The following is a 12060-nucleotide window of genomic DNA, read 5'->3' as shown; positions in this document are numbered from 1 at the left end:
TTTGACTTAGTGTTTCACAATTGTATGACATTATTTTGGATTTTTCAATTTAAATATAAGTGAATATCGATAGCGGATTAATAAAGGAATCAAAAGAGTAAACAAATATACAGATCAATGTGCTTGTTTTCGAGATATTAGCCATTGAAATTTTGACGGGAAAAACATTCTCTCTTGACTTTTCATAGCTTTATCATTGATAAGTTTACATTGTCAAAAACTATCAAGGAATAATTTAAATTTTATAAGACTTTTACAGATGGCTTATCATTATACATGTAAAAGATTTATAAAAAGATAAATGGGGGTCAATGCCATTTATTTTTAAGGAATCGGAAGTTCAAATGAATAAAACCTGAGGTTTCTGAAAAATCTGACAAAAATCCCCAAAAATGACAAGCGAACTACAAAGTACCTTAACTAAGGTTTGAAGCTAAAACCAAGTAATAGATTATCAATCTTATATATGAAATTTCTGAAAAAAAATGATTCTGTTTATAATCAGGCTCTCCGACCAAACATAATCTTTTCAAGAATCTACATGTATGATATTTAAAAAAAACAACCTACCCTCCCTTTTTTCTAACCTTCAAACCCCAATATTACATTATATATTACATTTGTTGAGCCTTATGAAAAGAACAGGAAGGACTGTAAGTGAAGCAAAGCATGCAGTCATATTCCAATTTGAAAATAAACACCCTCTATTTATGTATTTTTTTTTACATAAATGTCTATTTATCCAATTTCAGAGTGGATGTTGCTATGGATAATATGTGTTTCCGTGGTAACAATTGAAGTCAACAACACTTGACGATTGTAATTTAAAGTTTGCGTTAGCTTTTATGTATTTTTCTTATCGGTTATAAAACAATTCAGGACGTTTAAGCTCTTAAACTACAATATTCTGCAAATAAAAACTCCATTTCCAAGGAAAAAATCGGTTGCTATGGTGACAAAACTAAAAAAAATCCCACGCATTTCACTATTTAATTTGATAAAGAAGTAACCAAACTTCATAACTACAGTGCTAACTATTCTGTACACATTTGCACTTTTCTGAAAAACACCAGAGAAAATTTGATAATTCAGCAAAAATCCTAATTTCAGAAAAGTTGAAAATATGCATTTTTTTCACAAAATTTTTCAAATCATTTACAAATTTGGTTGACATGCAATCTTCACTAAAATGAAGCTTAAACCATGTTCTATCAATGTTACATATGAAAATTAATGAAAAATGCATGATTCTATTCATAATCAGGCTCTGAATTGTGGTGATTTAGCTGTTTCTTGACAGATTTTACCACGCTTAACAACCAAAAAATAGAGTGGCCGTTACTATGGCAACCACTCATATTTTCCCACTCAAAATTATTTTTTGAGCAGGACTCATTTATTGCTACTACTAGGCCAATTATAGAAAAAATCTGAAACCATCATGTATCGCACTCTGCCTGGTTCTTACAAAGAGCTGTACTTAATATTACTGTTGATGTAAATTATTGATTGTTTGACGTGTCATAATATTTGTTAACTTTATTGTGCTACAATTCAATGATTATATTCACAGATTTGGATACATTTGCAACTTATCGTTTACTTATATAGCTTTTCTATTCATCTTACTATTGTTAAATAAGATAGGGAATTAACAGTTGTTAATTTGCTTAATCGTTTAGAGAGTCTCAATATAAACTTTTTTTTAAAGGTATGTGTTTTTAATAAAGATAAAAAAATATAAATTTCTTTTAAAGGTATGTGTTTTTAATAGAGAAAAACAACATAACAATGTTTAAAGACAATCTGCAGTATAGCTTTTACATATAGAAAGCTTGATGGTCTTGCACAAACCTTACCACTAACTGTAAGATGACATTGTTATATATAGAACAAAATGTCTATCTTCAGTCTTGTTGGTCTTGCACAGACTTCACCATATTTAGTCACTTTGATGTGAGTTTTAACTTATTTACATTTTAATACTTTTATCTTTACAATATTGTTGATATTTGTTAAATTGTAATTTATTAATAAACTATGAAAACTTGCTTGTGTTAAGTTAAAGCCATATATGAAGGATCAGAGACTCAGGATTTCGATACCTAGGCTACTCTTTACACGGTCTGGGGTAAAATATTTTAAAAGTTGACACAGAAAATATGCAACGTAAAAACGCCTCCGGTTACAGTGACATTTGAAAACAAACAAAAATATAGTGTTTTTAAAGAAAATATGATAAAACCCATATTTTCTATATTAACATTAGAGTCTTACAAAAGATGAATTACTTACTACTCTCAAGTTTGAACATTTCATTCCATCTGCTCCTTCAAAATCTAAGATGGTGGAAGACACTCCAGCCACCTTAAGAGAATTTCCTGATAGATTTGATAACACTATTTTAATTAAATGTTTCCATCTGTAATTAACTGATACTCCTTAAGGGAGCATTAGATACGAATCAAAAATGATTTTGTTTTCGGTTTCAAACATTTATTCAAGCAGAATATTGAATTTGGCTAATTGCTGACACTCGGTTTAGATTTTTTAAACTTAGCTCAAAACATGCGTTTCGTTGGGCATGTGGTCAGCATGATCATTCTTTACGTATGAACACAGAAGAAACCAATGGTTTTTTTTTAAGTAAAAAATTAATGTTTTTGTCTCTATTTACATATTTTAAACAACCATCAGGACCAAATCCCCATCAAAAATTCCCTCGATCATCTTATGCATCACACTATGAGAGAAGTGTATTGAACCCATATGTATATATATAAAGGGTAAGCAAAAGTATTCGTCAAATATGGCGGCTACAAATCCAAAATTATAATGACTTGACATTGAACGTTAATTGTATCGATCTCTTAAAGAGAAAGTCCGGATTTCCAATTATAAAAAAAAGTGTTTTATCATGTGACAATGTACGTCATATTGTCGTCAGATGCACGTTTGTAATTGTTTTCGTGTGTAGAAGCTACGGGCGGGAAAGGGAAATAATTATCAACAGACCTTCAAAGAATTGCTATGAATTTGTTTAGAAATGGAGATAAAATATCTGACATTGCAAGAATATAACAACAGCCTAAGTCCACAATATCTGGCATTATCAGAAGATTTCAAGACACCAGGACAATAGAGAATCGTCCGAAACAGGGTTTAGCGGCAGCTGTGAAAAAATGTAAAAAAAAGATCGGAGAACACCGCTTGCTGACATAACAAAGGGATGTTCAAGTGTATATTCGTACTGTACGACGACGTTTGAGAGATCACAGATTTTCTCGGGGAGTGTACAGATACAAAGTTGTTATCAAATTTGAGAATTGGAAAAAAAGTCTTTCGTGGTGTATGTAAAAGAGGTGGTGGACAACTCAATACCAATGGAGTAACGATATATTCAGTGATGAGTCGCAAGTGTGTGTCGGACTGGACTGGCGCGTATATGTGTGACATGTGTAGAAAAAGCGAGGGGAAGGCTGGAGAGACCGAACTTAGTGCAACGGAAAGGTGACCGAAAATTTAGCACTATGGTGTTGAGATGTATCTGCTATCACGGTGTTGGGATACTTACGAAGGTTGAGGGATATATAGATATATGGGCAAGTATATCAGAATTCTGGAGGATAACATTTATCGCAAGATACTTTCCTACAAATTACTACCTTTTCCAGGATGACAATGCGCCGATGCATAGAGCTTGTTCGACTAAAGCGTACATAGCAAGGACATACCTAAAAATTATTAGTTGGCCAGCGCAATCAGCCGATTTGAACATATTTGAAAATGTATGGTTGTATATCAAAAGAAAACTTCAGGTTCGGGTGTATAGAATAAATTCAAACGATGAACTGTGCAGGGAAGTTTTCCGGATCTGGCAAAGTATTCCTTTAGATTACATTAAAAGTTTGTATGACTCAATTCCTAGGAGAATTCTTCATGTTATTAGAAGATGAACAATATTTTTCGTAAGTCAAGTATTGCCTTTCATCGTCGACTTTATAAAGGGTTTAAAGCCATATTGTTATAGGACTAACACAGTACATGATGGATGGTATACCTTACAAATCAGCTGGGGTTTTTTGTTTGCCGTAAAGTATGTTATCTTTACTTGTGATGTAATATTTTACTTTACTAGTATATATGTTTTCTTTAAATGCTGGCCTGTAGGTATTGAATTCCCAAAACAGCTTGACTTCAAACCTATCTGCACCACCTTGGACAAAAAAAACCTTTAAATGTTTCATGCGTAAGAAGCGCTTTCTTGTGTAATAGTAAACGCACAATTTATGAAAGATGTATTATAAATCATGATTACAGAGCTGATGAAACCCTCGAGAATTGAGCGCCCACAAGCAGAGCTAATAAACCAGTGCTGTGAAAATAAATAAAAAACCAATTCATTGCTTCTGAAGCGCTTTTCTTTATTTTTACTTTATCAGTAACTTTCGAATATTTGAAAGCCCTTTATATATATAGACCTTAATATTTAAATACTTCAAGTAATAAATCTACTTAAAAAAAATTGATAACAAATGATTGTTATTTAACAGAGGAGAAACTGGGAGGTATCTAAAGGTGAACAATGAAACTGTGTCAAGACGGGTGATCAATTGCCCGGTTCAGCAAATAACGGAGGATCAAAGTTGTGTGTAATTTTGAATTAAATCAAGACACGTATCACGGTCTACTTTCAGTCTGAACGCCATACATACTTTATTTTCTTTAAAATCATAAACGAGTCTGTTTCGAAAGTCATCGTAAGCAAAATTCAACATAATTTTCCAACTAGTAATCAGAGAAATAGTATTGAAACTATAACCGTATTGAATTAATCATCTAGAATAGGTATTTGATTCAATAAAAATTTGGCAAAAAAAAGAAAAATCAATAAAGTCAGTAAAATTGTTTTAGGAAGAGACTGTGACACTTCACAAACAATTTGTACCAGCACATTAAACTCTTTGAAGATATTTCTAACATTGTTAGTCCCAATTGAAAACTACATTTACTGCAACATGTTGCATAGTTCAAAAAGATGAACGGAAAGAAATATCGTGTTTGTATCAAGTTGTGTATCATAGTCTGGTTCTACAACACACACACACACACACAAATAAATGACAATAAACGAAAAAACAGGCAAACTTTTCCCCTTAAAGATCTGTTGATTTATGTGCCCAGACTGAAATTGGACGGAGCAACTACTTGCCTGGGTTCGTCAGGTTTAATTCACCGAAGAAGTGTGTGAAGGTTATCTACATATTTTAATATCATATTCCTTTGAGTATTCCGTATGCTTTGTTGCAAAAATTGAAAATTGATTTTGTAGTTTTCTTCGATTTTGTTTTTCAAAAGTAACAAATTCAGATATAAGCTTGCTGTGAACCCAAAATCTATTTTGTTTCAGTAGGAATTCAGGTGTTAAAATAAACTTTCTGTTTACATGTTAAATTTCGTAATAAAAAAATCTTCGACGACCACTATTTTTTTGAACGGTGGAACAATTCATAAGTTTAGAGATTCTAAACAAAGATTTTTACCAAATTATCTTTCAGGGCAAAACAAAATATCTTGAATTAGTTCCTGGCGTGGAAACAGTTGGTTAACCGCAATTTTCAGAAACGGCCTTCAATACTGAACTATTCAAATTGTTCGGACTTCAACCAACTTAATATCATGATAGTAATACCTAGATTGAATATGATATTATGACTTTCTTTCATATTTTTCCCCTAAAATATCCAAAGGCTCAAAATTGCAACATATTTGTTGACTGCAATTTTCAAATGTACAATCTGTGTGTTTTGTGACTAACACTTGCTATGCTTGTGAAAAGCTAATCCTCGACAGTATCATCTGCTCAGTTGTCAATTATAATATGTTTCACTTTAAATCACCATTGATAGTTCTGAAAGATATTAAGAAACTGAGGCTCAAACTTTTTCGGGCTCATCTGTCCTTATGTGAATCTGACTATTCCTTTTGGTCGTCATATAGCACCGAAAAAAAATGCACATCCAGTATCTCCATTTTAATTTTATTTTAGCGTTTCTGATGAAGTTTGATTAAAAAAAAACCTTCAAACAAATTTATGAAGTTTTTTCATAATCAAACTAAGTGTAACAAGAATTAGAATAAAATTTAGATAATTAACTGGATATGTAAACATACGCTTGGAATGTTATGCGACTGTCATACAAGTGAGATCACCCCTAGTTTTTTAGGGGGTTCGTGTTTTTTATTCTTTAGTTTTCTATGTTGTATCATGTGTGCTGTTATTTAGTTGTCTTTTTTCATTTTTAGCCATGGCGTTGTCAGTTTGTTTTAGATTTACGAGTTTGACTGTCCATTTGGTATCTTTCGTCCAAGTTTAATCCACCGTTATCTACATAAGAAAATGCCTGTACCAAGTCAGTTTTATGACATTTGTTATCCGTTCGCTTGATGTGTTTGAGTTTTTAATTTTGCCATTTGATTTGGGACTTTTCGTGTTTCAGCTAGGATTTAGTTTGCTGTGGATATTTGGACGTAGTAAATACAAATGAATTGTGTTGGTTGCTTTTATACAGATTTATCTTATAATAAAAGTAAATACAAGTTTAGTCCAAATCGTGCGTTGTTCAAATACCGAGGAATATGGTATGGAACTGATATATGCTAGTGAATTTTTCAAAACATTAACTTCTTCCAATTTTAGAAGCAATGTTATTCCCACAGAATTAAATTTCGAAAACATCAAGTTCAAACAATTCAGCTTTATTTCCACTGCCTTTTATTATCGTTCCTCCTATGTAAAGATGTCCGTTTGCCGAAAAAGTCATTGAAAATGGAAGTTCTATGCCAATGTCCCTAGTATTGTAGTATGAAATCAGTTTTCCGGTATTGTTAAGGATATGCATCGATACTTCAGGATCATTAGAAACCGTTATGAATATGTTGTCAGCCTGCGTTGCCACAATTCCTCTAGGACTGAAAATAATTTCTTCCCGTCCATTATAAATATCTATAACGCTACTGCCGTCTCGTTTTAAAATAACCAACCTTCCTTCTCGATTACTATCGATTCTATCCAAAATGAAAACATTTCCGTTGGTTGTACTCGCTATTCCCCATGGATTGGTGAACAAACGTTCCCCTTTTTGGTTGAACTCAAATGTAGAAAGTTTGTTTCCTTCCATGTCCATGAATATTACTACTCGTTGTCCGGATGCTGGATACAGTGGTCCTTTGCTTATTGCACCGATCGCTAACTTATTATCCTTAGTTACATGGATACATTTCGGTTCTAGTGGATTTACTGCGAAACGAGAATCAAGAATTTCATCGCTGTTTTCTGGAATTATTTTAAGCGTCTCTTCATCTGTTGACAAGAGAAGGCCATAACCAGGTACGAATGCTAAGCCATAAACCACAATTTCTTCACTTGATATAATTTCAATTTGTTCTTCACCAAATGTTACATTTTCAAGTACCTTCCGAACTATATTTTCGCTGTGCCACAATGAACTATCAGGACCGGAGGTAAGGAACTGTATAATTTGATGATCGGTAACATATTTTCTAGTAATTTCTAACTTGGGTTTATATTCATGAATTTCGTTCTCGTGTATAAGTTCGCCTACAATATTTCCGTGAAAAGGTGATGCTGGAAGAAATTGAACAGGTTGAAGTTTTCTTGTAAGTGAATTGGTTGGCGGTAAACAATCTTCCACCAATTTGGTGACATCAACTACCTTCGCAAAGAACTGAACCATATCATTCGAGTCTGTCATATCTTGAACCTTTTGTCTTTGAACATTCAAATGTGTCTTAATGCCATCAAGTGTACTGTGTTCGTTTTGAATTGTGCTGTCAAATTTTGCATTCTCAACATCAACTTCAGAAATAAGTCTACATGCACATTCATCAACTTCACTTTTTATAAGTAATGCGCGGTCACGGATGCTTTCTCTAATGTTTGAAAGTCTGGAGTTTTCCTCTGTTTTGATCTGATCTAAATATTTGTCTCTCCTTGCTAATTCCTTATAGTTGTTTTCTACTTTGCCTTGCCCACAGTGAAGTCGTTCAACTTTCAGTTGATATACATCTTGAAAGTCTACTATGTTGTGTTTCTTGTGCTCTTTTGTAACACAGGCTGGACATGCTGATTGCTCGCATGAGCTACAGAATAAGCAGGCTGTTTGGGTTGGATGTTGCTTACATTTAATACTTTTAAAATCCTTCATTTCTACAGAATGTTGTGGCCCCAAACTTTTTATATTTACGATAGTGTGGTCACCAGCTCCTTTCACCATTGCGTGAAGTTTATTAGAACATTTTGCACACAATAATAGTTTGCAGTCAAGGCATTTGTTTGTAATCTTGCTATCATTTTCACAGAACTGGCACAGAACTAGAGTCTGTCCTTTTTCTAATGACCTCGAGAGGGCCATTATGAAATAAAGAACTTTTATAAAATGTGCTTATCTATCCAAACTTATAAGTTGATCTATTATAAGTAAGATCCGTGAACCATTTCGAGAATTCAGACACAATAATAATTTCCGTTCAGGTATATGTAAATAATATTGATATATATCGTTATAGAGCTGACACAGCAATTGCGCATTAAAAATATGAAACTAGGTTCAATTATTTTAAATACTTCCTAATGAAAATCAAATTCAAGTTTGTGATTTTGTCATGCTTCAAAACTCTTTACCTATGTCTTTACAATTCAACCAATTTGATATCAATTATCAAATTACAAATGAGGACTATCATGGGTATAAACAATTACCGTGTTGATATAAACTATTTCATATTGTAATTTTTATTAGCAAAATTTACAATTTATTCTTATTACTTAAATAAACTTATATAACTAACCAGGCTTAGGATTTAGTAAGCCAGGCGCGCTTTTCTTCTACAGAAGACTTATCCGAGTTGCTCTATTCAAACAGTTGAAAGGTCAAATAAAGTTAAATACGTAAAAGCATGAAAGTCAAAAATTCCCAAAAGTTGTCCAAATACGACTTGTGCAATCTGTACCTTTGGGTTAACAAACTATTAGGGAACGAACATTTAATAAAATTAACGGTACCAATTTTGTTGCACCAGATGCGCATTTCGACAATACATGTCTCTTCAGTGATGCTCGTGGCCAAAATATTTGAAATCCAAAGCTTATATAAAAGATGAAGAGCTATAATCCAAAAAGTCCAAAAAGTATAGCCAAATCCGTGAAAGAAATCAGAGCTTTGCATGAGGGAGATACATTCCTTAATTTATAATAATTTCCATCATTTTGTAACAGCAAATTTTAATAACACAAAAAATCCGTATTTTCATGCCAGTACCGAGGTACTGGCTACTGGGCTGGTGATACCCTCAGGGACTAATAGTCCACCAGCAGAGGCATCGACCCAGTGGTAGTAATAAAATTAACGGTACCAATTTTGTTGCACCAGATGCGCAACAACTCAAATGATAATTTGTCCAATGGTTTGGGTCTTACACACTTATTATAGATATTCTATTTTATTATTTCTGCTGTTATCAGTTGACAGATAATGTCTATCAATTATAGTTTCAAAATAATTGTCAATAACTCGAAATTTAGTCCAAAACTCTAAAATTAGACAAACCTCGTCATTTAAAAACAATGACTCGTATAGGGAGTCATCCTATGTATTTGATCATATATTTTGTATGAAACGTCGCAGGATACTGGTGTTATTTTGGTGAAATCGCGGACAAGACACATTCATGTCATTAATTTATAAACATTAATATTCATATTCTAAAGTGTTACATATCATTTCAAAGCTTTTAAATTCTAATTTCAGAGTATTGCAATTATAAATATGTAACAGACTAAATTCATTGAGTAAAAATTAATAAAACCTTCATGTTTGAATATTTTTTCATTGTCCCGCGTTTTACTTTAAGTTTTGGTAGATTCTGAATAACGTAAAAAGCATACAAGAAATTCAATCAAACGATATGAAATTTTGTCTAGAACAAGCACGTTAAATAATTGGGTGACGACGTAATGTCGTTTTAAGTACCGGTCTTTGTAAGAATCATGCAGGTTCCTGTTGATGGGCGATTCATGACCCCTTTTCGAATGTCTTTATATTTTGTTTATGATGAAGGTATGGTATGAAAATAAGTTTTCTGTATTAATTTTTTCTTTTCAACCTTGGTTGCCATGGAAACCATCCTTACAAAATTTTGCCTAAATACGTCTATAAGTAGCCTTTGAAAATTGAAATATAATGGATTTTAAAGAACCATAGAAATAAAGTTAATCAATACAAACAATATGTATATTTACAGTATTGACAAACACAACCCCAAACTAATACAAAAACGTTAAAATTTTGAATTTACTAAATAGTTTGTTTCCATAGCAACCATTTAAAAATGTGTTAAAATTCGAAAATGAAAAATTTCAAAAACTTTAAAATTTTAAATCTGTTTATCTCCCAAGACCAACAATACCATGACATGTCATTGACAAATTTTGAAAGACAACACTCTATATATTCAGAAAATAAAAAGAAAGTCGTGTGTTTTTTTTTCTTTAAAAAAATAATTTTAGTCAAAAATTGTCAATTTTCACCAAAATTCAGATTACCAAACAGATGAATACTGAAACATTTTGAACTTAAAAAGCTAAAAAATTCCATTTATGCGTGCATTCCTGACACAAATTTGGTAATTATAAATGAGAAAATATGATTGATAGAGATATTTTTGTAGAGAAGGACATTTTTCTTTCTGGGCATGGTGCCCCCCCCCCCCTTTTTTTTCAAAATTCAAAAAATTATTAAAAAATTTAAAAGATGGAATTCAATTGTGAACATTTTGAGCATTAAAACATGAAATTTCTTCAATGGGTGATGGCAATAAAAAAAAGTAAAAACACAAAAATACTGAACTCCGAGGAAAATCAAAAATCAAAAGGCAAAATCAAAAGTCCAAGCACATCAAACGAATGGATACAACTGTCATATTCCTGACTGGTACAGGCATAGTAATAATAGAACCCCCTACACCATTTTTATATAGACTCTATTAGATTTTTTTTTAGAAATGGGGAATGTGTCAAAGAGAGAACAACCCAAACAGAAATTTAAAATCTTTAGATGCTATTTCATGGTCTTTAAAATTGACTCTAAAGAACCTGAATCGATCACCTGTAATTTTTGGTTAAATCTTGCATCAATGATTATTAGTCCCTTCAATATATATCAATGAGTGGCTTAACAATTCCATTTAAATGTTCTTTGTATCTGTCGTTTTTTCTTCAAAAGCAAAAAATGAATTTTACCCCTATGTTCCATTTTAGCCATAGTGGCTAAGTTTCTTGAAGTACAAGGAAATAAAAAACTAAATTTATACAAGATTATAACTCCCAAGTTGGGCTGAAATTGATTAAGCATATTCAGAAGAAGATTTTTTTTAAAGGAAGCAAACTAGATGAACAAATTGTGAAAAATTTCTTTAAAGGGCTATAACTCCATAAGGATTCAATTGACAATTCTGGTCATATAAACTTATTTGTAGATCCTACTTTGCTGAAAGTTGTGCTGTTTACAGTTTATCTTTGTCATTAATAATATTCAAGATAATAACCAAAACTGCAAAATTTCCGTACAATTAACAATTTAGTGGCAGCAACCCAACAATGGGTTGTTAGATTCATCTGAAAATTTGCTCTTAAAAGGCTTTAGTGTTTGAGATATGAGCTACACACTGCATTTTACCCTCATGTTCTTATTTTACCCATGGCGGCCATGTTTTTTTTACAAAATAGAAAATAGAACACAAACTTTATTCTAGATATCCTAAGAATCATTCAGTTTATAAGTTTTACTGGAATTGGTTCAGTAGTTTCAGTGGAAATGTTTCAAATATTTTACACCGGACAGACGACAACGGAAGCAAAGTGATGGCAAAATTCACAGTTCCTTTGAAACGGTGACCTAAAAAAACTACGTCCGTTCTATCAGAAATAAACTGAAAATAAAAAATAAAAAATTTGTACCATCGAGAGCGCTAACAAGGCCA

Source organism: Mytilus galloprovincialis, chromosome 9 (assembly GCF_965363235.1).
Source record: "Mytilus galloprovincialis chromosome 9, xbMytGall1.hap1.1, whole genome shotgun sequence".
Classification (NCBI taxonomy): Eukaryota; Metazoa; Mollusca; class Bivalvia; order Mytilida; family Mytilidae; genus Mytilus; species Mytilus galloprovincialis.
The sequence above is the reverse complement of the archived record's forward strand: the minus strand, read 5'-3'. Positions refer to the sequence as shown.